This window comes from Pezoporus flaviventris, unplaced genomic scaffold, assembly GCF_033815535.1.
Source record: "Pezoporus flaviventris isolate CSIRO_AGI_PZ_B2104156 unplaced genomic scaffold, CSIRO_AGI_Pfla_v1 ptg000116l, whole genome shotgun sequence".
Taxonomy (NCBI): domain Eukaryota; kingdom Metazoa; phylum Chordata; class Aves; order Psittaciformes; family Psittacidae; genus Pezoporus; species Pezoporus flaviventris.
In genome coordinates this window covers 3,396,013-3,423,178 of record NW_026892664.1, presented here as the reverse complement: position 1 = coordinate 3,423,178, position 27,166 = coordinate 3,396,013, and the positions used below count along the sequence as shown (strand labels likewise).

The window sequence follows — 27,166 nt, the reverse complement described above, 5'->3', positions numbered from 1 at the left end:
AGTCAAGGCAAGGCAAGCGAAGACAAGGTAAGTCCAGGCAAGGCAAGGCAAGGCAAGGGAAGGTAATGCAAGGCAATGCAAAGCAAGACTAGGACAGGCAAGGCCAGTCAAGGCAAGTCAAGCGAAGACAAGGTAAGGCCAGGCCAGGCAAGGCAAGGCAAGGCAAGGGAAGGTAATGCAAGGCAATGCAAAGAAAGACTAGGCCAGGCAAGGCCAGTAAAGGCAAGGCAAGTGAAGACAAGGCAAGGCAAGGCTACACGAGGCGAGGAAAGGCAAGGTAAGGCATGTCCAGGACAGGCAATGGACGGGCTGGTAAGACAAAGCCTTCCCAGGAAAGGCCAGGCCAGGCCAGGCCAGGTCATAAAAAATGAGGGCAGCCCAGCCAAGGCCAGGCCAGGCCAGGCCAGGAAAGGCAAGGCAAGGCAAGGCAAGGCAAGACAAGGCCAGTCCAAGACAGGCAATGCAAGACGATGTAAGGCCAGCTAAGCCAAGTCCAGGCCAGGCCATAAGGGCAAGGCCAGGCCTGGCCAGGCAAGGCAAGGCAAGGCCAGGCAAGCCAAGGTAAGGCTAGGCAAGGGAAGGCCTGTCCAGGACTGGCCAGGCAAGGCCAGGCAAGGCAAGGAGAGGCAAGGCCAGGCCAGGCCAGGCCAGGCAAGTGAAGTAAAGTCAAGGCCAGGCAAGGCCAGGCAAGGCAAGGAAATGACAGGCAATGCAAGGCAAGGCAAGTCCAGGCCAGGCAAGTGAAGTAAAGTAAAGTCAAGGCCAGGCAAGGCCAGGCAAGGCAAGGAAATGACAGGCAATGCAAGGCAAGGCAAGTCCAGGACAGGCAGTGCAAATCCAGGACAGTCCAGGCAAGGCCAGGCAAGGCAAGGCCAGGAGAGGCCATGCCAGACAAGGCAAGGCCAGGCCAGGCCAGGAGAGGCAAGGCCAGACAAGGCCAGACAAGGCAAGGGAAGGCAAGGACAGTCTAGGACAGGTAATGGAAGGCCAGTTAAGGCCTGGCAAGGCAATATAAGGCAAGGCAAGGCATGGCAAGGCTAAGCAAGGCAAGGCAAGACAAGGCCACGCCAGTCAGTGCCAGGAAAGGCAAGGGTAGACCAGGCGAGGCCAGGAAGGGACAGGAAAGGCCAGGCAAGGCAAGTCAAGGAAGGCTAGGCCAGGCAAGGGCAGGCAAGCTCAGGCCAATCAAGGCCAGCCATGGCAAGGCCAGTCCAGGCTAGTCCATGCAAGGAAAGGCTAGGCACACAAAGGCAAGGCAAGGCAAGGCCAAGCAAGGCCAGGCAAGGCAAGGCAAGGCAAGGCCAGGCCAGGCAAGGCAAGGCAAGGCAAGGCAAGGCCAGGCCCGGCAAGGCAAGGCAAGGCCAGGCAAGGCCAGGCCATGAAGGCAAGGCCAGGCCAGGCAAGGCAAGGCAAGGCTAGGCAAGGCCAGGCCAGGCAAGGCAATACCATGCAAGGCAAGGTAAGGCTAGGCAAGGCAAGGCCAGTCCAGGCCTGGCCAGTGCATGCAAGGTCAGGGAAGGCGAGGCAAGGCAGGTAAGGCCATGTAAGGCCAGGTCAGGCAAGGAAAGGAAAGGCCAGCAAGGCAAGGCAAGGCAAGGCCAGTCAGGACTGGACAGTATATGCAAGGCCAGGTAAGGCCAGGTCAGGCCAGGTAAGGCCAGGTCAGGCCAGGTAAGGCCAGGTCAGGCAAGGCCAGAGAAGGCCAGCAGGGCAAGGCAAGGCAAAGCAAGGCAATGCAAGTCAGGGCCATGCAAGGCAAGATAAGGGTAGGCAAGGCAAGGCAAGGCAAGTCAATGCAAGGCAAGTCCAGGACAGTGAATGCAAGGCCAGGTAAGGCCAGGCAAGGCCAGGCAAGGCCAGACCAACCAGGCCTGCCCAGTTCATATACAACCAGGCCAGGCCAGGGAAGGCCAGGCAAGGCAATGCAATACAAAGGAAGGCAAAGCAAGGCTTGGCCAGGCCAGGCCAGACAAGGCAATGTATGGCCAGGAGAAGCAATGCCAGGCAAGGCAAGGCAAGTCCAGGCCAGGCCTGGCCAGGCAAGGTAAGGCTAGGGAAGGCAAGTCAAGGCAAGGCAAGGCTAGACAAGGCAAGGCAACACAAGGTAAAGCAAGTCCAGGACAGGCAATGGAAAGCCTGGTAAGGTCATACAAAATCAGGGCAATGCAAGGCCAGGCAAGGCAAGGCAGGGCAAGGCAAGGCAGTACAAGGCAAGGCAAGTACAAACCAGGCCAGACCAGGCCAGGCAAGCCCAGGAAAAGCAAGGCAAAACAAGGCAAGACAAGGCCAGTCCAGGACAGGCAAGGCAAGGCCAGGTAAAGCCAGACAAGGCAAGACAAGGCAAGGCAAGGCAAGGGCAGGTAAGGCAAGGCAAAAAAAAAACCAGGAAAGGCAAGGCAAGACAAGTCAATGCAAGGCAAGGCAAGGCCAGGCCAGGCCAGGCTATGAAGGCAAGGCAAGGGAAGGCCAGGCACGGCAAGGTAAGTCTAGGCAAGGCAAGGCCAGTCCAGGACTGGCCAGTCCATGCAAGGTCAGGTAAAGGCCATGTAAGGCAAGGTAAGGCAAGGCAAGGCCCATACAGTAGTTGCAGTTCAGGACAGGTAAGGCCATGTAAGGCAAGGCAAGCCCAGGAGAGGTAAAGCCAAGTAAGGCAAGGCCTGGCCAGCCAAGGCCAGGCAAGGGCAAACAAGCTCAGGCCAATCAAGGCCAGCCAGGGCAAGGCCAGACCAGGCTAGGCCAGGCAAGGCAATTGAAAGCCAGGCAAGGCTAGGCAAGGCAAGGCAAGGCCAGGCAATACAAGGCAATTTAAAACAAGGCAAGGGAAGGCCAGCAGAGGCAATGCCAGGTCAGGCAAGGCAAGGGCAGACCAGGCCAGGCCTGGCAAGGCAAGCAAGACAAGGCAAGGCAAGGCAAGGCCAGGCAAAGGAAGGCAAGGGCAGTCCAGGACAGGCAATGCAAGGCCAGGTAAGGCCTGGTACGGCAAAGCAAGGACAGGCAAGGCAAGGCAAGGCAAGGCCAGCCAAGGCAAGGCAAGGCTAGGCAAGGCAACGCCTGGCTGGCAAGGAAAGGCAAGGCAAGGCACGGCTGGCAAGGAAAGGCAAGGCAAGGCACGTCTAGCAAGGGAAGGCAAGGCAAGGCAACGAGACCACAGGACAGGCGATGCTAGGCCAGGTAAGGCCAGGTAAGGGAATGCAAGGCACGGCCAGTCCAGGGCAGGCAAGGCAAGGCCAGATTAGGGCAGGTAAGTCAAGGCAAGGAAAGGCCAGGCAAGGCAAGGCAAGGCAAGGGAAGGCAAGGCCAGGCAAGGGAAGGCAAGGCCAGGCCAGGCAAGGCAAGGGCAGGCAAGGCAAGTCAGTGCAAGGCAAAGCAAGGGAATGCAAGGAAAGGCAAGTGAAGGTAAGGTCAGGCCAAGCTATGCAAGGGAAGTCCAGATCAGGCCAGGCAAGGCAAGGCCAGTACAAGACTGCCCAGTCCATGCAGGGCAAGGTAAGGCCAGGTAAGGCCAGGTCAGGCAAGGCCAGGGAAGGCAAGCAAGGCAAGGCAGGCAAGGGAAGACAAGGCAAGGGCAGGCAATGCAAGGTAAGGTTGGCAAGGCAAGGCCAGTCCAGGACTGGCCAGTCCATGCAAGGCCAGGTAAAGACCATGTAAGGCAAGGTAAGGCAAGGCAAGGCCCATACAGTAGTAGCAGTGCAGGACAGGTAAGGGCAGGTAAGGCAAGGCCAGGACAGGTAAGGCCAGGCAAGGGCAGGTAAGGTCAGCCCAATCAAGGCCAGCCAGGGCAAGGCTAGGCCCGGCTAGGCCATGCAAGGCAAGGCTAGGAAAGGAAAGGCAAGGCCAGGCCATGCCAGTCTTGGTCAGGCTATACCAGGCATGGCCCAGCAAGGCATGGCCAGGCAAGGCCAAGCAGGTTAAGGCCAGGCCAGGCCAGGCTAGGCAAGTCCAGACCAGGAGAGGCCAGGCCTTGCCAATCAAGGCAATGCAAGGACAGGAAAGGACAGGGAAGGCAAGGACAGGAAAGGACAGGGAAGGCAAGGCCAGGCCAGGCCAGGCAAGGCTAGGCAAGGCAATGCCAGGCCAGGCCAGGCCAGTCAAAGCAATTCAAAGCAAGGCAAGGCTAGGCAAGGCAAGAGAGTTCAAGTCATAGCAAGTCCAGGACAGGCAATGGAAGGCCAGCTAAGGCTAGGCAAGACTAGGCAAGCAAGGCAATAGAAGGCAAGGCAAGTTAAAACAAGGCGAGGCAAGGCCAGGCCAGGCCAGGCCAGGCAAGACAAGGCAAGGCGAAGAAAAGCAAGGCAAGGCAAGGCAAGGCCAGGCAAAGGAAGGCAAGGCAAGTTAAAACAAGGCGAGGCAAGGCAGGCCAGGCCAGGCCAGGCAAGACAAAGGCAAGGCGAAGAAAAGCAAGGCAAGGCAAGGCAAGGCCAGGCAAAGGAAGGCAAGGCAAGGCGAGGGCAGTCCAGGACAGGCAATGCAAGGCCAGGTAAGGCCTGGTAAGGCAAAGCAAGGCAAGGCAAGGCAAGGCAAGAACAGGACAGGGAATGAAAGACCAGGTAATGCAATGCCAGGCAAGGCCAGGCTAGGCAATTCAAGGAAAGGGAAGGCCAGGCAAGGCCAGGCAAGGCAAGGCCATGAAGTCAAGGCCAGGCCAGGCAAGGGAAGGCAAGGCAAGGCCATGCAAGGCAAGGTAAGGCTAGGCAAGGCAAGGCAAGTCAAGTCAATGCAAGGCAATGCAAGGCTAGTCAATGCAAGGCAAGGCAAGGCAAGGTAATACAAGGCAAGTCCAGGACAGTCAATGCAATGCCAGGTAAGGCCAGGCAAGGCCAGACCAACCAGGCCTGCCCAGTTCATATAAAACCAGGCCAGGCCAGGCCAGGCCAGGCAAGGCAAGGCAATGCCAGACAAGGCAAGGGAAGGCTAGGGAAGGACAGGCCAGGCAACCAAGGCAAAGCGAGGCAAGGCTAGAGAAAGCAAGGCTGTTAGCGGCGAGGAGAAGCAAGACACGCCAACCCAATATGGGTGATAAGCAAGCTTCTATTTTAGTCGTGGCGCACATCACTTATATCCGCGTGGTGTTAGCCACGCCTACTAGTCACAACAGTATTGGTTAGTTCTAAATGGCTTCCTTTACATTCTCCTGCCACGTCTGGTTTCTGGTTACCTGTGAGGCCTACACTTTGCTTTGCTCGCACAAGGCCTCTAAGGATGCATGGCCTTGCTCTTGGAGCCATTCTGCAACACCTGACCTGGCCTTCCCTGGCCTTACCTAGCCTTACCTGGCCTTGCATGGACTGGCAAGTCCTGGACTGGTCTTGCCTTGCCTAGCCTTACCTTGCCTTGTCTGGTTTTTTCTTCTCTAGTCTTACATTGCCTAGCCTGCCCTTTCCTTCCCTTACTTTGCCTGGCCTGGCCTGGCCTGGCCTTGCATTGCCTGGTGTGGCCTGGCAGCGCCTGGCTTGCCTGGCCTTTCATTTTCTTGCCTTGCTTTTTCTGGCCTTGCCTTGCCTTGCCTTGCCTTGCCCTGCCTTGCCTTGCCTTGCCTTGCCTTGCCTTCCTTGCCTTGCCCTGCCCTGCCCTGCCTTGCCTTGCCTTGCCCTGCCCTGCCTTGCCCTGCCCTGCCTTGCCTTCCCTTCCCCTGCCCTGCCCTACTCTGCCTTGGCTTGCCTTGCCTTGCCCTGCCTTGCCCTGCATTGCCTTTCCTTGCCCTGCCTTGCCTTGCCCTGCCCTGCCCTGCCTTAGCTTGCCTTGCCTTGCCCTGCCCTGACCTGCCCTGCCTTGCCTTGACTTGCCCTCCCTTGCCCTGCCTTGCCTGGCCTTGCCTTGCCTTGCCTGGCCTTGCCTTGCCTTGAATTTCCTTTACTGGCCTTGCCTGGCCTGGCGTTAGCTGGCCTTGTCTGTCCTGATATTACCTATCCTTACCTGGCCTTACCTGGTCTTATCTGGCATTGCAATGCCTGTCCTGGCATGTCCTGGAGTGGCCTTGCACTGCCTTGCATAGCCATGCCTTGCCTGGCCTTGCTTTGATTTGCCTAGACTCACCTGGCCTTCCCTGGCCTGTCCTGGCCTGCCCTTAACTGGACTGTCCTAGCTTGCCTGGCCTGGCCTTGCCTTGCCTGTCCTAGCCTTGCCTGGCCAGTCCTGCACAGGCCTTGCCTTGCTATCCTTACCTTGCCTTGCATGGCCTTGCCTTGCCTTGCCTGGCCTGGCCTTGCCTTGCATTGCCCGGATTTTGTATGACCTGGCCCAGCCTGGCCTTACCAGGCCTTCCATTGCTTGTCTTGGGCTTGATTTACCTTGTGTTGCCTTGCCTTGTCTAGCCTTGCCTTGCCTTGCCTCACCTTGCCTTGCCTTGGTTGCCTGGCCTGTCCTTCCCTAGCCTTACCTTGCCTTGCCTGGCATTGCCTTGCCTAGCCTTGCCTGGCCCGGCCTGGCCTGGCCTTGCCTTCATGGCGTGGCCTAGCCTGGGCATGCCTTGCCTTGCCTGGCCTTGTTTTCCCCTGTATTGCCTTGCCTTGTTTTGCCTTGCCTTGCCCTGCCTTGCCTGGCCTTGCCTGCCTGGCCAGGCCTGGCCTGGACTTGCCTTGCCTTGTGTTGCCTTGCTTCTCCTTGTCTTGCCTTGATTGTCTGGCCTGTCCTTACCTTGCCTTGCCTAGCCTTGCCTTGCCTTGCCTAGCCTAGCCTTACCTTGCCTTGCCTTGCCTTGCCTGGCCTTGCCTGGCCTGCCCTGATTTTGTATGACCTGGCCTGGCCTGGCCTTACCAGGCCTTCCATTGCCTGTCCTGGACTTGCTTTACCTTGTGTTGCCTTGCCTTGTCTAGCCTTGCCTTGCCTTGGTTGCCTGGCCTGTCCTTCCTTAGCCTTACCTTGCCTTGCCTGGCATTGCCTTGCCTAGATTTGCCTGGCCCGGCCTTGCCTGGCCTTGCTTTCATGGCCTGGCCTAGCCTGGGCATGCCTTGCCTTGCCTGGCCTTGTTTTCCCCTGTATTGCCTTGCCTTGTTTTGCCTTGCCTTGCCCTGCCTTGCCTGGCCTTGCCTGCCTGGCCAGCCCTGGCCTGGACTTGCCTTGCCTTGTGTTGCCTTGCTTCTCCTTGCCTTGCCTGGCCTTGCCTGGCCTTCCCTTTCCTTGAATTGCCTAGCCTGGCCTTACCTGGCATTGCATTACCTGCCCTTTCATTCCCTGTCCTGGACTTGCCTTGCCTTGCCTTGCTTTGCCTTACCAGGCCTTACCTGGCCTTGCATTGCCTGTCCTGGACTGCCCTCGCCTGGCCTTGCCTTCCTTTGCCTGGCCTTGCCTTGCCTTGCCTTGCTTTTCTTCGCCTTGCCTTGTCTTGCCGGGCCTGGCATTGCCTCGCCTTGTTTTAACTCACCTTACCTTGTATTGCCTTGCTTGCCTGGCCTTGCCTGGCCTTAGCTGGCCTTCCATTGCCTGTCCTGGACTTGCTATGCCTTGTATTGTCTTGCCTTACCTAGCCTTGCCTTGCTTTGAATTCCCTTGCCTGGCCTGGCCTGTCATGGCCTGGCCTGGCCTTGAATTCCCTGGCCTTGCCTGGCCTGGCCTTGCCTGGCCTGGCCTGGCCTTGCCTTCCCTGTCCTTTCCTGTCCTTGCATTGCCTTGATTGGCAAGGCCTGGCCTGGCCTTCCCTGGACTGGCCTTGCCTGGCCATGCCTGGCATAGCCTGACCAAGACTGGCATCACCTGGCCTTGCCTTTCCTTGCCTAGCCTTGCCTTGCATGGCCTAACCTGGCCTAGCCTTGTCCTGGCTGGCCTTGATTGGGCTGACCTTACCTGCCCTTGCCTGGCCTTACCTGTCCTGGCCTTGCCTTACCTGGCCTTACCTGTCCTGCACTGCTACTACTGTATGGGCCTTGCCTTGCCTTGCCTTACCTTGCCTTACCTGGCCTTTCCCTGGCCTTGCATGGACTGGCCAGTCCTGGACTGGCCTTGCCTTGCTTGGCCTTGCCTTTCCTGGCCTGGTCTGGTCTTCCCTTGCATGGCTTGGCCTGGCCTGACCTGGCCTTGACTTGTCTTGTCTTCCCTTGCCTTGCCTGGCCTGGCCTGGCCTGGCCTGGCCTTGCTTTGCCTTACCTGGCCTAACCTGGCCTTGGGTTGCCTGCCCTTGACTGGCTATGCCTTGCATCGCTTTACCCTGCCTTACCTGGCCTAGCATTGCCTGTCCTGGAGTGGCCTTGCCTTGCCTTGCCTCGCCTCGGCTGGCATGGCATGGCCTGGCCTGGCCTTGCCTTCCCTGTGATTTCCTGGCCTTGCATTGCCTTTATTAGCCTGGCCTGGCCTGGCCTTTCCCTGACCTGCTTGGCCTTGCCTGGCCTTTCCTTACCTGGCCTTACCTGGCTTTACATGGCCTGTCTAGATCTGGACTAGCCTTGCCTTGCCTAGCCTTACCTTGCCTTAACTGGCCTTTCCTTTCCTTGCCTGACCTGGCCTGGCCTTCCCTTCATGGGCTTTGCCTTCCCTTGCCTTGTCTTGCCTTGCCTCTCCTGGCCTAGTCTCGACTGTCTTGCCTGGCCTTGCCTTGCCTTGCCTTGCCTTGCTGTCCTGGTTTAAACCGAGCCAGACAGCTTGTTCACTCACTTCCCCCCAGGGGACTTGAGGATATCACGGAAGCACACAATGCTTTGGACTGGGAGGGACCTTAAAGCTCCTCCAGCTCCAAACCCTGCCACTGGCAGAGACAGCTTCCACTAGAGCAGTTTGCTCCAAGCTCCATTCAACCTGGTCTTGAAGACTGCCAGCCATGGGGCAGCCACAGCTTCTCTGGGCACCCTGTGCCACTGTCCCACCACCCTCACAGGGAGCAACTTCTAAGATCTCATCTCAATCTCCCCTCTCTGTCACGTTAAATTCGTTCCCCCTTCTCCCATCCCCACAGGCCCTTGTTTTCCCCACAAGAAATGAGGGCAGATCCCAGGATCATCCCTCGGCAGCCGCAGCGCTCCGCTGCCGGCTCAGCCAGCCCAACTCACACACCGAGTCCAAAGCAGCCACTCTGGGGAAGTCTCTTGAGGTGTTCTGGCAACTCCTACAGCACCCCAAGATCGCCATCGCCACCCACCTCCTTCCACGCTCCTCTGTCCACAGGCGTCACCAGCTCTGAGACACCAAGGCAGGAACCACCAGAGGAGCTGCTCTTGCCTCCTCCACCGGTAGCTTGTGTTCCGTGGGGCAGCTGTCGTCTCCCGGTGCCTCCTCTGAAGAGTTCCATGGGGTTCTGTGACCTCACACACCTGAACACGGGGAGTTCCAGAATCAGCCACCCCTGTGGTCTCCATGTCCCCAAGGTCATTGTGATGCATGAGCTCTGACTGGGTCCATGGGGTGCTCTGGAGGTGCTGCAGGCATTCTCTGGGATTCTCTAGGGGTATCCCCAGGATGCCCTGGGAGTGCACAGAGACACAGGGCCGTGGAGCAAGCTGCTCTAGTGGAAGGTGTCCCTGCCAGTGCCTTTGGGGGTTGGAGCTGGGTGAGCTTTAAGGTCCCTTCCAGCCCAGCCCAGCCCACTCTGGGATTCCATGATTCTCTGCTGTGCCAGGGTCGGTCCCTCTCCACTCCTCGTAGGTGGCCGTGACGCCCTGTTCCATGGCCCACGTTGAGCTGTGACCCCTCGCATGCTCCACCTCCGGACCAAAGGCACTGAGAAAGAGCAGCCCGTGAGGGACCTCCCCGAGCCGGCTGGGCAGAGGCTGGTCCCCCTGCAGCGACTCCCAGAGCACCCCTGGGTGCCCAGCGGTCATGGGCACGATGCTGCCGCCATCCCAAAGCCCCAGTGATCTGTGGGGTGGTCTCTGGTGGCTGTAGCCCCTGTTTGAGGCCTCCATTTGTCCCCTGCAGAGCTTGGGTGCATTCCCATGAACCTCCAAATCCCCCTAAACCTCCAGTTCCCTTCCGAACCCCAAATCCCTTCCATTTACTGCCATGGGCCAACAGGGGTACTAAAGACTCAGGGTACTCTGGGTCAAATGTAACCCCTAGCTTTGGGACACTGGCTGTTCCCCAAATCCCTGCACCACCCCGGGGAGCTTTGGGGATCTCCCCCAATGCCAAAATCCCATCTGAACCCCCAAACTCTTCCCCTCAACACATCTCCATGCTGGGGGAATGTTGCTCACTCAAAAGCGACTGAGGGGGCCCTGGGACCCAGGTACATGGGAGATCTCCCAATATAATGTGCCCCCTACAGAACATTTTGGGGATCCCCCCCTGAACCTCAAAATGTTCCTTGAACCCTCAAATCCCTCTGAACACCCAAATTCCTCCCGCTACTGTCAACGGGGCTCCCTAGGGCATCCAATGTGATTCGGCTGCCCTGGGATTGATGGACGCCCCAGTCTCGGTAGACAGGGAGTCCCCCAAATAAATGAGCCACCCCAAAGAGTTTTGTGGACCAGCCTGAATCCCCAGATCCTCCCTGCATCCCCCCAAATCCCCCCAAACCCAAAGCCCACAGCTCCAAAGCCACCCCGGCTCAGCACAGTGGCACAGACTTGCTAAAAAAGGGGTGTTCCGAAAAGTGGTGTTCCCCCAACACCTGCCCTGGGGATCCATCAAGATGCTCTGGAACCCCGAACACACCGGGGGGACCCCAACATTGCTTTCGGTTCAGTAGTGAATTAGGTGGGCCTAAGGGGGTGGATCCCCAAAAGGGTCACCCCAATAAGGGGCAAACCAAAACCACACTGCACCCCAAAGGGCCCTGGAGGCACCCAAAGCAATCGTGGTGCCCCTAAATCCTAGGGTAACCCCAAATTTCCCTGAAGCAGCACAAAAGCAGGCAGGACCCCCAAGTGGGGGCCTGGGGCAGCACAAAGTCACCCACACACTTCCATCACCCCGGGCCCCCCCAGATGAACCCAGGGACCCAAAAACCTGGAGGAGCCCCACCAAACACCTGCCCCCAACTGGGGTACCCCAGAAAAGCTGCTCCCCCCTTCCAATGCCACCCAGCCCCAAATTGCTCCTCGTTGCCCTCAAACCACACCCCATGGGGCACCCCAGCTCCCCCGTCCCTGGTATCAGGGAGTTGGGGGCGCCAGCCCCAGAGTGGGGGTTGCCTAATTTGGGATGTCCCACCAAAAGACCAGGGAGGTGTGGTGGGGGATGGAGGGCAGGAAGCTCTGCAGAGGGATCTGGACAGGCTGGATCCATGGGCTGTGGCCAATGTGTTGAGGGTCAAGAAGGCAAAGTGCCGGGTCCTGCGCTTGGGCCACAACAACCCCCTGCAATGCTCCAGGTTTGGGGAAGAGGGGCTGAAAACTGCTCATGGGAAAAGAGCTGGGGGTGCTGAGTGATGGAGCTGAACATGAGCAGCTTGTGCTCAGGCAGCCAGGAAGCCACCAGCATCCTGGCCTGGATCAGCACCAGTGCGGCAGCAGGGCCAGGGCAGTGGTGGTGCCCCTGCACTGAGCACTGCTGAGGCCGCACCTCGAATCCTGGGTTCACCTCTGGGCCCCTCACTACAAGAGAGACATTGAGGTGCTGGAGCGGGGCCAGAGAAGGGCAATGGAGCTGGTGCAGGGCCTGGAGCACAGGGGTGATGGGGAAGGGCTGGAGACAGACAAAGCGTCTTGTTTTGTGTTGCGCCTAAGTGCTTTGTGTGTGTGTATGTCTGTCGTTAGTGTTAAAGATTAGCGTTTAAGCGGTGGGGGGAGGAGTAGACAAAAGTAAACTGTGGCTAATGGGGGTTTAAGAAGAGTTCACTCTCTGCGCCCCAGTGGCTGTATGAGAAAAGTATAACCTCTAATATCTGTAGTCCTATTCTTGAGATCTGGACTTTACACTCAGTACCAGAGGCTTGTAGCCTCACATATGGGTGCATATTAACTTCTGAACAGTGGAACCTACCGTGGATACTAGTGTAAATTTTGCTGGAACCGAAACTATGATCTAACAACAGGGGAACTGATCTGCAGAACCCAGAGATATTATTTCACTGAACCCCTGAGAATATCATAAAACTTGTGTGTAGGTGCTCTCATTTTTAAGTGCATTTGCAGAGCACTAGGAAAGAGAAGCTATAGATTTGTAAAAGATTGTTTGAAATGGGAGCCGGTCGAAATAAGGGAATTCTGAAGAAAAGCCCATTGGGTTACATTTTGGCACATTGGAAAGAACTGGGAGGGTCTTCTGGGGGTTCGGTAAACAAGAAAACGTTGATAAAATATTGTAAAATTCTCCATTCCTGTAATTTTGCATGATGTACACCCCTGTTATTTTTAACTTGTAAAATTTGATAGGAAACTTCTCTGGATAAAATTGAGTACTTGATGCATACGTATGGAATATCAGGTCTTGTGTGCAGGTATATAATTTTATGAAGACTGTGATGTTCCTATCTGTAAAAATATTGTGAGTGTAAAAAGCTTACTTTTGAAAAATTCATTGCCAAGCTTGTGATTGTTTATGAGATTGGGAAAGTATTAATTGGGATTTTGGTGTGAAGTCTCTGAAGTTGAGTACCAGAGGACAAGTATTAGCCCCCTATTTATTATATGCTTATCCGTAAAAAAAACCCCATAAGACATTCAGGAATGATATGGAAAGAGAACAGTGTGTCAATGAAATGACTCTTTCCCATGGTCATCATCTGTATGTGTTTGATTTGCCTTTCCAGACTTGGATTGCTCTGGAGACTGCTAAGCATTTTTCCTATTTGATATGGAATTTTCCCTGACTTGAATTCCTCCTTCTGTCTGTCATGTGTTAGGGTTTGATAGCAGTTCTTTAAGGATGTTTGATGCCTAAGGCAGAGGATTCTCTGGCAGTGTGTACATGTATAATTTATTTATTTTAAATTTATCAGATCAGAAAATGGGGCTACATCTCCCATTGTCTGTCTGGTAAATCTTAGTGAATTTAATTATATAAAGCAATGAAAATGGTTGAATTATAGGAGAGAGGTTAAAAAAAAAAAAAAAAAATCACATTTTAATCTCATGTCTCAAGCTGGGCATGGGGAGGCTTAGTCTGGGTATTAGGAAAAATTTCTTCACCAAAATGTGATCAAGCATTGGAACAGGTGGCCCAGGGAAGTGGTGGAATATGTGTCCCTGGAAGCGTTCAAAAAAAAAAACAACATTGAGATGAGGCCTTTAATGGCATGGCTTAGTGGTGGTTTTGGCAATCCTGGGGTAATTGTTGGTGTAAGAAACTAAGGATAAGGGTATTGTTTATTAAGATTTATGTTAAGCCCAATGTAAAGGTTAGGCAACAAAAGATGTGAAAACTTACTCAAACAATCACCAGACACAGCTTGTGCAAGATAAGATAACCGTAATCGCTTACACAAACTAAACCAAGTACCGCTTAGCAGATGTTGACTAAAGATAACTGTAAGATGTTCCAGAAACTGACAGAGATAAGACAAACAACTCCACATAAGGACATATGAGTAAAAGGTCAACTATGGAACAAAGGAGGAAAACTTCTTACTTCAGTCTCAACGATCACCAGGAGGCAGAGGTTGACCCCCTAACAACAGTGGAAGCATGCGCAGAGTACCTCCACTACTTCATGAACACGGAAGTGAGATGTATAAAAAGGGGCTGTTTGAACTGCTCAGGACGGCAGTTGGCGGAGCGCAGACTCCCCTGTCGTCCAGCGCTGTTTTTGCTCATATTCTACTTGCTATAATTAATAAAATTTTAATTGGATTATGATTCGTTGTGGTCTCAATTTATGACAATTTTCTGGTGCCGTGACTCGGATAAGGAACGGTGGGCTTTGGTCCTCCGGGGAGGCGCCCCGCGACATTTCGCGGCCCCGCGACCAACAGCTCACCCCAACCTTACCGACGAACCTAAATTCTAGAATAATGAGCAAAGGAGAAACCGGTAAAATCCCATAAAATTCTGTGCACGGGAGTCCGGACGAAGACGCAGGACGCGTAAGTATATTGCGAAGTTGTTCGCGGGTTTGCCGTTCGGGCGGGATTGGGTTTCCTGGAATATAACGAGTGAGAGGTTCGATATACTGAACCAAGCGAGTGTGGACTCTTAAGTACTGCGTCTCCCATCTCCCGCGAGGGACTGGGCCAGGAACAAGAGGAGCGAGTGAGTGTATGTTTGTGGATATTCCAGAAGATGGGGGCGAAGGGCAGCAAGCCTTCGACTCCCATGGGAAGGGTACCCATTGTACCTAAGAATACCCCTCTGGCATATATCTTAGACAATTGAGAATATTGTACTAAGATATGGGGAGGGAAGAAGATTTCTAAAAATGTCTTTTGGCCAGTCTATGGGTCAGAAGAAGATTGGGTAAGACAGCAATTAAACCTCTGGGTTAATAATAAAAAACCCCTTAACCCGGAGGAGAGTCAATATGCGGAAGTGTGGCTAGAATGACCGGGAGCTAGACTTTATCCGCTGAATGAAATAAAAACTAAACAAAAGAAAAAGAAGGGACATATAAAGAAGAATTGCAGAAAAAGGATCAGAGATGAGGAAATATTGAAAACGGAATAGGAGAGTCAGGGGCTCTATATCTTAGGGGACCGGAGTCATCATGAGCCCTTGATAAAATTAAAAATAGGTCCCCATAAACAAGAGTTCACCTTTTTAGTAGACACTGGGGCTGAGAAATCAACAATTAAGCAAATACCTGAGGGATATAAAGTTTCCCCTGAAAAAGTACAAGTAATTGGGGAAAAAGGAGAACCCTTTAAAGTAAGCAAAATCAAAAATGTGGTATTCGAAACTGAAAATAAATTTGGAATGGGTGAACTCTTGCTCGTCCCTGAAGCAGAATTTAATCTGTTAGGACGAGATTTAATTGTTGAATTGCAATTAGAAATTAAAGTGAAAAATCAAGAGCTAACAGTGTCTGCTTATCCTTTGACCGTGGATGATAAAAAACAAATTAACCCCGATGTCTGGTACTCTCCGGACACAATTAGTAGACTGGAAATTCCACCGATTAAAATCCAAATTTCCGAACCCCACATACCTGTGAGGGTAAGGCAACATCCCATATCCCTAGAAGGACGGAGAGGATTAAAACCAGAAATTGATCAATTGTTAGCACAAGGAATCTTAGAGCCTTGTATGTCACCCTTTAACACCCCCATTTTGCCTGTAAAGAAACCAAATGGGAAATATCGGCTCGTACATGATTTAAGGGAAATAAACAAAAGAACTATCACCCGGTTCCCTGTAGTAGCAAATCCATACATACTGCTAAGCAAACTAGGACCCCATAACTCCTGGTATAGTGTGGCTGATTTAAAGAATGCCACGGAAGTGAGATGTATAAAAAGGGGCTGTTTGAACTGCTCAGGATGGCAGTTGGCGGAGCGCAGACTCCCCTGTCGTCCAGCGCTGTTTTTGCTCATATTCTACTTGCTATAATTAATAAAATTTTAATTGGATTATGATCCGTTGTGGTCTCAATTTATGACATTGGACTTTATGATCTTAAAGGTCTTTTCCAACCCGGTTAATTCTACAATTCTGTGATCAGGAGAAATGGCCTAAAAATGGAACTTTAAATTATAATACATTGCTACAATTAATGTTGGTTTTGAGGTGGCCAGGAAAATGGGATGAAGTACTATATACAGATAGGGATCTGGCAGAGCTAATTTCACATCCTGTCTGCCACTCTGGGTGGTTTCTTAAAGTGAAAAGCCTAAGTTTGTCTTTGGAAAAGGACAGAGAAAACCAGAAAGCTAAGCTGAAGAGATGTTGTTCAGCCTGTGATATTGGGAGAATGATGTTTAAAAGTTGAATCAGGAAAATAATAGAAAAATTATATGTATCACAGATACCTCTGAGAGGAGCATCCTCTATACCTGTCCTATCAGATATTGATAAGGAGGAGGAGATTCTGTCACTGGCAACAAGCAACAAAACCAGAAGTGCTGCTGCAGAGGCAGGCATCTGTAACCCCTGCAGAGCAGGGTGAGCAGCTGTGAGAAGAAAAAAAAAAAAAACCAAAAAAAAGGGAAAACCAAAGGGGAAAGGAGGGGAGCTCGAGCAGCTCCTGTGTTTGAGCACGGAATGAGTGCTGGGGCAGGCAAACAAGTGGGAACAGACATGTTGATAGACGGGACTGAGGGGTTGTTGAATGTTTTGAAACTGGTGGAGGAGGAATGTCGGGCAAAGGTGGGGGGAGTGGGTTTTTCTTCTATGGGACCGGGTGCTGTGGAGAGTTTTTGCCCTGGGGGAAGAATGCCATGGACAAAGGACCTGGGGAATCTGCCCTAGTAGATCCACTGATTAAATTAAAACTAGAGACCAGAGGAAATAAAGTGGAATTTTAGTGGATACAGGAGCAACTTATTCGGCGTTAATTCAGAGGGAAAAGAATTTGTTACAGATGTGGGAGCTACTGGCCACCAAGGAAAAGAAAAAAAAAAAAAAGGCAAAAAGAGGCACAAATTGGAAAAAAGCAACATTTAAAGAAGGCAAAATGGAATTAAAGAGTTAAAAATCAATTAATTGCAGTTTTGAGTTTATCTTTAATTCAGCAGAAAAAGCAAACAGGAGGACCTCCCTGAAATAGAAGAAATCCTTAATCCAGGTATACCTGGGAATATGGACATCTGAAGTTCCAGGTAAAGCAAAAAATGCTTTGCCTGTTAAAGTAGAAATAAAAAAGGGGGCCTGCCCAATTAGAATAAAACAATAGCCCCTAAAGTTGCAGGAAAGGGAATTAAAAAAAAAAAAAAATAAAAAAATCATGAATGTGAATTGGAATATAATACTCCTATCTTGCCAGTAAAGAAAAGTTGCAGATTGGTTCAAGATCTCAGAAATCAACAAATTTGTAGAGGATATTCAGTAATAACTAATCTGTATTGACTAAATCGAATCAGAAATGGTTTGCCGTCTTGGATTTAAAGGACTCTTTCTTTTGTTTACCATTCAGAATTTATTTGCTTCCAAATGGGAACATCCTGACACAGTAAGGAAAACCCAGTTAACGTGGACAACATTGTCTCAAATCAGTTAACACTGGAATTAGGATCATGAAACCACCCACTCAGACAGGGACTCTGTTACAATATGTGGATGACCTATTGCCACAGAAACAAAGGAAAAATGTGTCCAGTGAATGGTGGAATTATTGAATTTTCTGGGACTGAATGGTTATTGGGTAACCAGACAAAAGGCCCAACTAATCCAAACCTGAGTTTCCTACCTAGGATGACAGAGAAAACTTGGAACTGCTAGAAAAGAAGCCATTTGTCAAACTCCACGACTGACAACCATCAAGGAGCTCCAGACATTCCTGGGAATAACTGGATGATGCAGACTTTGGATGCATGATTATGGTGTTCTGGTAAGACCCCTATGTGAACTGTTAAAAGAAACCCCTCTCTCTTTGGAATGGACTGATTCAGCAGAGGAGGGCTTTAGAAATTTAAAAGCAGAGCTAATGAGAGCTGCAGCTCTGACTTCTGGATGTGACTAAACCCTTTTGGCTATATTCCTATGAAGAACAGGGAATAGCTTTGGTGGTCCTTACTCAGAAACTAGGACCCTGTAAGAGAACAGTGGTGTATTTTTCAAAACAGCTGAATGAAGTGAGCAAAGGATGGCCCGGATGCTTATGAGCTGTGACAGCAGTTGTCATGAATATTGAAGAGGCCCGCTTATTTACCTTGGGACAAAAATTACTGTACTAGTGTCCTGTGTTGTATCAGCATTCCTGGAACAGAAAGAAGCCCACTGGTTCTAAATATGCATTTGGTGTGGTCCATGCACATGGTGCCATCTGGAAAGAACGAGGACCTTTGAACACACAGGAGAAACAGAATAAACATGCTACGACTACTGAGAGCTGTTCAGCTACCTGAGGAAGTAGCTATTATGTGTTGTCAAGGATATCAACAAGACGAAATTTGGCTGATTTTAACAATCTAAACTCATTCCCTTAATCCCTGACGGCAAACTAACAATTGAGATATCTAAACCTAGAAAATCAAAGTAGGATAGAAAATTTATTGAAGATCTCAGAGGAGGAGAGGAAAACAAAGAAGATTGGGTTCAGATACCTGATGGGTGAATTATAATCCCCTGTAACCAACTCTGGATGGTAGTTCAGGAGGAACATAATAAAACTCATTGAGATAGCAAGTCTTTATACATATGAACAAATTGAAGGGTGTTAACGAATACTTTTTTAGGGTGGCCAGAAGCATTCCCTAGTAGGTTTTGGAGTACCAGAGGCTATCCTATGTAAAAATTTTATGTGGAAGACCATATCGGTCCCAGTTTAAAGGAGAAAGTCTTCTGGAAGTGGGAGAAGTTTATCTCCTAAAATTTCTGGTCAATCTGGGAAAACAAACAAAAAAAAATAGAGTGATCCATGGGTGTCAATACGATGTTGCAATTGTAATCAACATATATAGTTAAGTAGAATAGTTAAAACGGAGCGATTATTGATATTAATCCCCTATACCTGTACCATGGTCCAAGCCATAGAAAAAAGAAACTTCAATACTGGGTTCAAATACGAATGTCTGGCTCACATGGGCAAACAAGACTGGGATTACTGATTTTTGTCCGACCTTGGCACAGGTGAAAAATCCCTTTCAAACGTGCCTAATTGGTATACCATACTTGAACCCCTTTGATTTTCGGGGATGGGTTAGGAATGACTCGATTCTAAATCCTAGCACAGTGATCAAAATGGTCCAGAGAGCTCATGGAACCGACTGGACAGTTGCATCAGTGCAAATGGAAGAAACTTAAATTACTCCAACTCTTGGGATCTGACAAGACTACTCAGAGCTTTATAAATACATGGTCAAGCAAAGTCCCTAAGACCAAGGTAACTAGTGGGAAGACATGGTACGATACAATACCTAAAGCTCTACCCCCAGGATATTTCTTGATATGTGGAGACCGTGCATGGCCAGGGATTCCTACCAAACCCTTTGGAGGACCATGTTATCTAGGTAAATTGTCCCTGTTTGCAGCCTCCAAAAGGCATTTAGTCCAGGACATGAAGGACAACCTCCGCAGAAACAAACAATCCATTGGGCAATTAGGCCCGAATTGCGATTCCACTTTAATCTGGAATCACACTGCAAGATTTTTGGTGGCATTATTTGTACCAAATGTAGCTGCGGGGAAAGCATTGGCAGATATACATCATTTGGCATGTTGGGCGGCTAAGCAATTAAATATAACTTAAGACATGCATCTTTACAAAACCAAGCAGCAACTGACTTTTTATTATTGGCTCATGGACATGGTTGTGAGGATTTCGAAGGCATGTGTTGCATGAACTTATCTGACCATTCTGAATCAATTCATGCTAAGCTGCAAAAATTGCAGGAAAATATGCAAGAGCTTAGAATTGTTGGAGGCGGATTGGATGAGTGGTTAAATAACTTAGGAGTTACTGGATGGTTCAGGGACATACTGAAACAAGGCCTTTTAATTTTGGTTATGGGATTACTCATTTTAACGATTGTACCTTGTATAATACAGTGTATATCAGAATCACTTCATAAGTCAATAAAAGGAACATGGATAGCTCTGTCATGAATAATATAGTAAAAGAATTTACTAACTTTTAAAAGAAAAGGGGGGATTGATGCAAAGGGTTGACCAATGTACAGGGGGGGTATTGATGCAAAGGGTGGACCAATGTACAGGGGGGTAGTGCAGGGGGGTAGTACAGGGGTTGTGGTACAGGGGGGTTGAACGGGGAATTGTGCAAGGGGGTTAGAGGAATTTGTTTGCTAGAGGAATCTGTTTAAACAAATAGACTACCTGTTGTAAATGCCTGCTAAGCAAAACAGAGGCCTCCGGTCCTGTTAATGAGCAGATGCCTGAATCTACTGATAAAGGGAAAAGCAGAAGGTTTACGGCTGGAACACTGATCAAACGCTACTGATAAGGGGAAGGAGCAGAGAATTTATGGCTGGGAAACTGACCAAACTCTACTGATAAAGGGGAGAAGCAGAGAATTTACGGCGGGGATAATGACCAAACTCGAAGGCCACATGTAATGACTAGAAAAGGTGAAAAGTGCAAGAAGAGGAAGACTCATTTACTTCATCTTGAAGACCCCTGCCCAGAGGAGGAAGACTCATTTACTTCATCTTGAGACCCCTGCCCACGACCGGAGGGGGGCACTGAGCAGGCACAGAGGACTTTCTGACTCATTATAATACGAAGCGGGGATAGGACATGAATATGTATAGGCGTATGGTGCAACCTCATGAATATATGTAACTTTAGAGAATAAATGTAGAGGGAAACAACACTGAGACACGCATATCTTTGAGGAATTATCCCTATGCGTCTCAGCGCTGAATAAAAAGCATACCTACTTTAGAACTTTTAACGAGTTGTGGAGTTTATCTGCGCATCACCTCCAGATGTTGCAGTTCCTCCCCCCCAGATGTTGGGGTGCCCCCCTCACCGCGGGTGCCGCACGTGGCCCATGATGTACTCCCGGATGGGGGCTCAGGGCCCCATGCACAGCCTGGAGGTGGGGGGGAGACAAAGAGAGGGGGTCAGGAGCACCCCAACCCCCCCAGGACCCCAAAAGCCCCCACTGGGGGGTCCCGCGGGCTCCAACCTGCGCAGGTCGGGATCGGAGGGGAGCTCCAGCTCCGCCATGATGGGCGAAATTGGCGGGAACCGGACGGGACCAAACTGGGGCGGGCGGGGGGGGGGGGGGGGAGGGGGCGGGGCCCGGGCCCGATCCTGGCCCCTGCGCGCCCCCCCTCCCCCCCCTCCGTGTCACGTGGTCATCACCCAGCACCGCCTCCTGCCCCACCCCCGCGGGCTCTTCGCCCTCCAGGTCACCTCGGGTCACGTTGGGCGGGGCCTCGGCACCCCCCGCACTATAAGGGTGCCCCATAACTTTGAGGGGGGCACAGAGGGGGTGCCCCATAACTTGGGGGGCTCCATAGGGGGGACCCAGACCCCGCCCCATAACTTGGGGGGCTCCATAGGGGATTCCCAGAGCCTGCCCCATACTTTGGGGGCTACAAAGGGGGTGCCCCATAACTTGGGGGTCCCAATGCCCGCCCCCCAACACCCCATAGCGCGGGTCCTGGCCGCCCGCTTGGGGGCGCTGTTGCACCGGGCCCCGGTGCTGCTACGGGAGCGGCGCCGCTCGGTGCTGGGGGCGCTGCTCAGTGAGGGGGGCACCGGGGCTTCCCCCCCCCCCCCGGCTGTCGCCGCTGCTCCGGGGGCACCGGGGCTCGAACCCGGGAGCTCGGGACCCGAACCCGGGAGCTCGGGGCTCGAACCCGGGGTCCCTGGAGCCTCAATGGGAGCCGCAACCGGATGCGCGGCGGGACCGGGGCATCCCCAGCCCCATCTTTGGATCCAGTGCGGAGCAGTGGGAAGTGAGTTGGGAATGGGGGTAACGGGTGGCAATGGGGGTAATGGGGTAACAGGGGCAATGGGGGGCAGTGGGGGCAATGGGGGTAACGGGCAGTGGGGGTAATGGGGAGGGCAAAGGGGGTAATGGGGGCCAATAGGGTCAATGGAGACAATGGTGGGCAATGGCGTCTCTCCCCCCCACCCCAGAGCCCTTCCTCCAGGAGCCCGGTTCTGCTCTTCCAGCCCCATGGAATTCCGTGTCCGCGCTCCCCCCTACAACCGGATCCAGACCTAGATCCGTGTCCATGTGTGGAGCATCCGGATCTGGATCCAGATCCCATAGGATCTGCTCCCAAGCGCCAGGAGCTGTGATGCCAATGGGATCCCGTGCTCCCAGATGATCCAAGGCTCTGGAATGAGGCAGAGCTGCAGCACGAGCCGGTGCTTCGGGGTTGGCTTGGGCTGTTTTAGGGGTGGTTTTGGGTGTTTTGGTGTGTTTTTTTTCTCTTTTTGGCCTGTTTTGGGTCTGTTTTGGGGCTCTGAGCCTGTATCCCACAGGAGAAGCAGGACAAGGTGTTTTTTTGGTGGGTTTAGGGTGGTTTGGGGTTGTTTTGGGGGTGGTTTTGAATAGTTTTTGGTTGTTTTTGTGCTTTTTTGAGCCTGTTTTGGGGTGCTGAACTTGTGCCCACAGGAGAAACAGGACAAGGTGGGTTTGGGGTGGTTTTGTCCAGTTCTGCGGCTCTGACCTGTGTCCCATAGGAGAAGCAGGACAAGGTGATTTTGGGGTGGTTTTGGCCCATTTTGGGGGTTGTTTGGGGTGTTTTGGCCTGCTTTTCTCCTGTTTTTGTCCTGTTTTGGGGCTCTGACCCTGTATGCCAGTGGAGAAGCAGGACAAGGTGATTTTGGGGTGGTTTTAGGGTGGTTTGGCCTTGTTTTCGGTCTGTTTTTGGTCTGTTTTGGGGCTCTGACCCTGTATCGCCTAGAAGAAGCAGGACAAGGTGGTTTTGGGGTGTTTTGGGTTGTTTTTGGCCTGTTTTTGGTCTTTTTTGGGGCTTTGACCCTGTATCCCATAGGAAAAGCAGGAAAAGGTGATTTTGGGGTCGTTTTGGGGTGTTTGGCCTTGTTTTTGCCTGTTTTTTGGTCTGTTTTGGGTCTGTTTGGGGGCTCTGACCCTGTATCCCACAGGAGAAGCAGGACCAGGGTTTTTTGGGGTTGTTTTGGGTCTGTTTTGCGGCTGATTTTGCTGTTTTTGTCTTGTTTTGGGTCTGTTTTGAGGCTCTGACCCTGTATTTATTTTCCAGAAAGGGAAAATGGATGACCCGGGGAATTACAGAGCAGTCAGTCTCACCCCTGAGCCTGGCAACATCTTGGAGCAGATTCTCCTGGAAGGCATGCTAAGGCACATGAAAATCAACAAGGTGTTTGGTGACAGCCAGCAGGGCTTCACTGAGGGGAAATCCTGCCTGACCAATGTGGTGGCCTTCTATGATGGGGCTACAGAACTGATGGACAGGGGTAGAGCAGTTGATGGCATCTACCTGGACTTGTGCAAAGCGTTCGACACTGTCCCACACGACATCCTTGTCTCTAAATTGGAGAGACATCAATTTGATGGATGGACCACTCGGTGGATAAAGAACTGGCTGGATGGCTGCACACAGAGAGTTGTGGTCAATGGCTCAGTGTCCGGCTGGAGACCAGTAACGAGTGGGGTCCCTCAGGGGTCGGGGTTGGGACCGGTCTTGTTCAACATCTTCGTCGCTGACATGGACAGTGGGATTGAGCGCGCCCTCAGCAAGTTTGCCGATGACACCGAGCTGTGTGGTTCGGTTGATACCCTGGAGGGAAGGAATGCCATCCAGAGGGACCTCGACACACTTGTGAGGTGGGCTGATGCCAACCTCATGAAGTTTAACCATGCCAAGTGCAAGGTCCTACACCTGGGTGGGAGCAGTCCCAGGCACAGCTACAGGTTGGGCAGAGAAGAGATTCAGAGCAGCCCAAGGAGAAGGACTTGGGGGTGTTGGCTGATGAGAAAATGAACATGAGCCGGCTTCAGTGTGTGCTCACAGACCAGAAAGCAACCGTATCCTGGGCTGCATCCAAAGGAGCGTGACCAGCAGGTCAAAGGAGGTGATCCTGCCCCTCTACTCTGCTCCTGTGAGACCTCACCTGGAGCATTGTGTGTGCAGTTCTGGTGTCCCCAACATAAAAAGGACATGGAACTGTTGGAACAAGTCCAGAGAAGGGCCATGAGGATGATCAGGGGCTGGAGCACCTCCCGTATGAAGACAGGCTGAGGAAGTTGGGGCTGTTCAGCCTGGAGAAGAGACCTCAGAGCAGCCTTCCAGTATCTGAAGGGGGCCTATAGGGATGCTGGGGAGGGACTCTTCATTAGGGACTGTAGTGACAGGACAAGGGGTAACGGGTTAAAACTGAAACAGGGGAAGTTTAGATTGGATCTAAGGAGGAGATTCTTTCCTGTGAGGGTGGTGAGGCACTGGAATGGGTTGCCCAGGGAGGTTGTGAATGCTCCATCCCTGGCAGTGTTCAAGAACAGGTTGGACGAGGCCTTGGGTGATATGATTTAGCGTAAGGTGTCCCTACCCACAGCAGGGGGGCTGGAACTAGATGATCTTAAGGTCCTTTCCAACCCTAACCTATGATTCTATGATTCTATTATTTCCATGGTTTTCCCCACTCAAGGTCAGGAAGGTGTTGGCAGGCTGCTCCTCACAACTCTGAGACTAAGAAATGAACTGGACATCATGTTCTGTAGGTAATAGAATGCTGTTGGCTGTATTTGAGGGGATTCATAGAATCCCAGCCTGGTTTGGCTTGGAAGGGAGCTTAAAGCTCATCCAGCTCCAATCCCAACACCTTCCACTGGAGCAGCTTGCTCCAAGCCCCTGTGTCCAACCTGCCCTTGAACACTGCCAGGGATGGGGCAGCCACAGCTTCTCTGGGCACCCTGTGCCAGCGCCTCTGCACCCTCCCAGGGAAGAGCTTCTGCCTAAGAGCTCATCTCAGTCTCCCCTCTGACAGGTTAAAGCCTTCATGGGGATTATGGGGAACCTCCTTCTACAGCCAAACATGAAAGGAAAGTGCATGTCACACGGATTCCCACCAGAGATCATCCGGATCCCCTGGCAGTGCACACTGGGAGCAAACCCCCACAGTCTGGGCATCATTTTGGCTTCCAATTCTTTCCAGAGCCACATGCTCCCCTTTCCCTCTCTCTCCAGCAGTAAAACCATTCACAGGAGCCGCAGGACACCGTGCAATGTTGCAGATGAGCATCCTCCATTCTCCTCCTGCTGTCAGCTCTGCCACTCTCACCTCCTCATCTCCCTGCTCAATACCAGCGCTGCAGCCACAGCAGGAGATGGATGGGGCTGAGCCTGCTCTGCAGGGCATGGGATATGTGTATGGATGTGTAGGGATGTGGTCGACATAGGGGGGTGTGCACGGATATGGTCCCTCCTTGCTTTGCATCAGTCCTGGTCCCAAATCCTCACACTGCTCACACTGCCCTCGTGGGCACCCTGCAGGACATGGGGGGCAGAGGGTCTCCTCTGCGCTATGGACATAAGACAGGATTTAAGATGGACATAGGAAGGATTTAAGCACTGATCCCTAAGAAGTTAAAGCTGAGTCCCAGTTTGGATCCAGCTCCATGCAGAGCAGGGAGGGGTTTCAGCCCTTGCCCAGTGCCTCCATCACCAGGGCACCAGCAGGGGCAGAAGCCATCAGCATCCCTATGAGAATGTCTCCCATTTCCTGCAGAGTGCCAGAATCCTTCATCCTGCCCCATGGTGAGCAGTGAGGTGCTGGAGTTTGCAGTTTGAAAGATGTCACAATGCAGGTTTTAAACTATCACCTGGAGATGCTGACAGTTTTGGAAGATATTTTTGACAGGCTAGCAAGGAGCCAGGTAATAATGGTAAGTGTAGATCGGAAAAGACCAAGACATAGGGGAAAAAAATAACCACTACGGGCAATATAGGAGTGTAGATAAATCAGATTGTCTGCGGTCTTGTTGCACAAACAAGTCGTAGGAAGAAAGTAAGACCTAGAAATGGTTCCAAACCAAGCCTGGAAGACTAAGGAAGAGGCTGGGGAAGCCAAAGTGCTTGGTAAAAGTGAAGCTCTGATGTCCTCTGTCACAAAACCAGCAGATAAACATCATCCCAAAGATACTTCCGAACCAAAGTGTTGCCGATCTGCTGAAGACTGAAAGTCTAATGTTATACTTGGTAAAGGAAAAGGCACTAAGGAAAGGATAACAACACTTGAATGTAAGGATCAATTTGTTACTCTACTTTTCATCACTGAAAAACTACCTCCTAATTTGCTCCTGTAGGGACATGCTCTGGATGGAAAATGACTGTCAGAGCAGTGAGCACTGGCTGGGCTGTCAGGTGCAGAGGGTGATGGGTTCTACTCTGCAGGAGCCTGGGGTCTGCCACAGGGGTTTGTCTCCTTTACCTGTCTAAACAGAACCAAAGGAGAACACCCTGGTGTGCAGGGACCATCTCACAGTACCTGAGCAAGAGAAGCAGGGCAGGAACAGAGACATGGACCAAGTTCAACCAAGGCTCCAGAGCACCAGGAAAGCTGGTGATGAGGAGGCAGATTCAAGACCAAACCAAGTCAGGTTGAGTCAATCCCTTGCTCAGGATCAGGAGAAAAAATTGCTAGAAAGATAGATGAGAAAACCTAGGTGACCACCAAAAGATTGCATAGGTGTGCTGAACTCCTACTGAACTGGAAACCAGAACTGCTCTAGTAAAGCTCAATCTGCCTGTTCTGAGCTTAAATAGAGATGGGGAACAACAGGAAGAGGGTGGGGTTGGAGCCCAGCTGAGGCTGCTCAGGGGGATAAAGGCCTATTAGCTCAGCCTGGGACAATTCCTCCCTGCCTCAAAATGCCTGTTTTTCATCTTTGAATACAGTGGAAGTCCAGAGGCACCCACTCAGCTGTTGGACATCCAGGCACTACATGTGGGTAACCCCATTGGGGCTGGAAAACTGGGTTCACCCTTCACAGAGGAGCATCAGCAGCTCCAGAGATGGAGTCACTTGTTCTTCATGTCCCATTTGAGAACTGTGTGCAAGATCTGGAATGTCTCTAAACCCATTTTCATTGTGTCAGTATGTTCAGACCAAAACATTTGCACTGTCCACAAGTATGTCAGAAGCATCCTATGAGCTGCCTGTAACTGCTGCTGTGCAGCTGTTCTCAGGCACGGCTCATGCACTCCACATCTCTCAGATGCTCAAGCACCACAATGCCTTTCAGAGGTGATTTCACACCCTTTGCTTTTCCTTCTTTTTGTTTTTCTCTGCAAAACATGAGCAGCCCTGGAGGCTTCCTCCCAGGAGAGCACATGCAACTGTATTTACAGCCTAAGCACCACAAGCTGGGCTCTTGGAGTCTGTCAGGAGCTCACCTCTCTTCACATCAGTTGCTTAACAGAAGTGATGCTGACATGTAGATGTTCTCTGCTGCATTGGAGATAAAACCTTGACTCCCATCACTCGATGGCAGAGGGAAGGCACAGGAGGTAATACCAACACAAGGCAGAACCTCACCTGCGTTGAGGTCGTGTGCTTTTGTCTTCATGTTCTTGCGTCCTCTTAGGTAAAGCTGTGTCAGAAAACAGCCTTACCAATGTGGGTTTTCTTTATAAGAGGGAGTAATGTCTGATGCATGCTGTGTTTCTTTTGCATAGGCAGCTAAAGCAAGATGCACGGATTTATTCAAGAGTTAAAAGTGGATGACTCTTATTCTGTTATACAGAAATGCAACAATTCAGATTGTCATCAGAATATAATCACTAACAAATGAGCCTTTGGAATCAGCC

At 51.7% G+C, this 27,166-nt stretch overlaps 1 pseudogene; it reads right to left on the bottom strand.

Annotated features, from left to right (window-relative positions):
• LOC133282307 (olfactory receptor 5J3-like) overlaps window positions 1-26,925 on the bottom strand; it is a 63,753-nt pseudogene extending 36,828 nt beyond the window's left edge.
• Window positions 26,926-27,166: the final 241 nt, after the last annotated feature.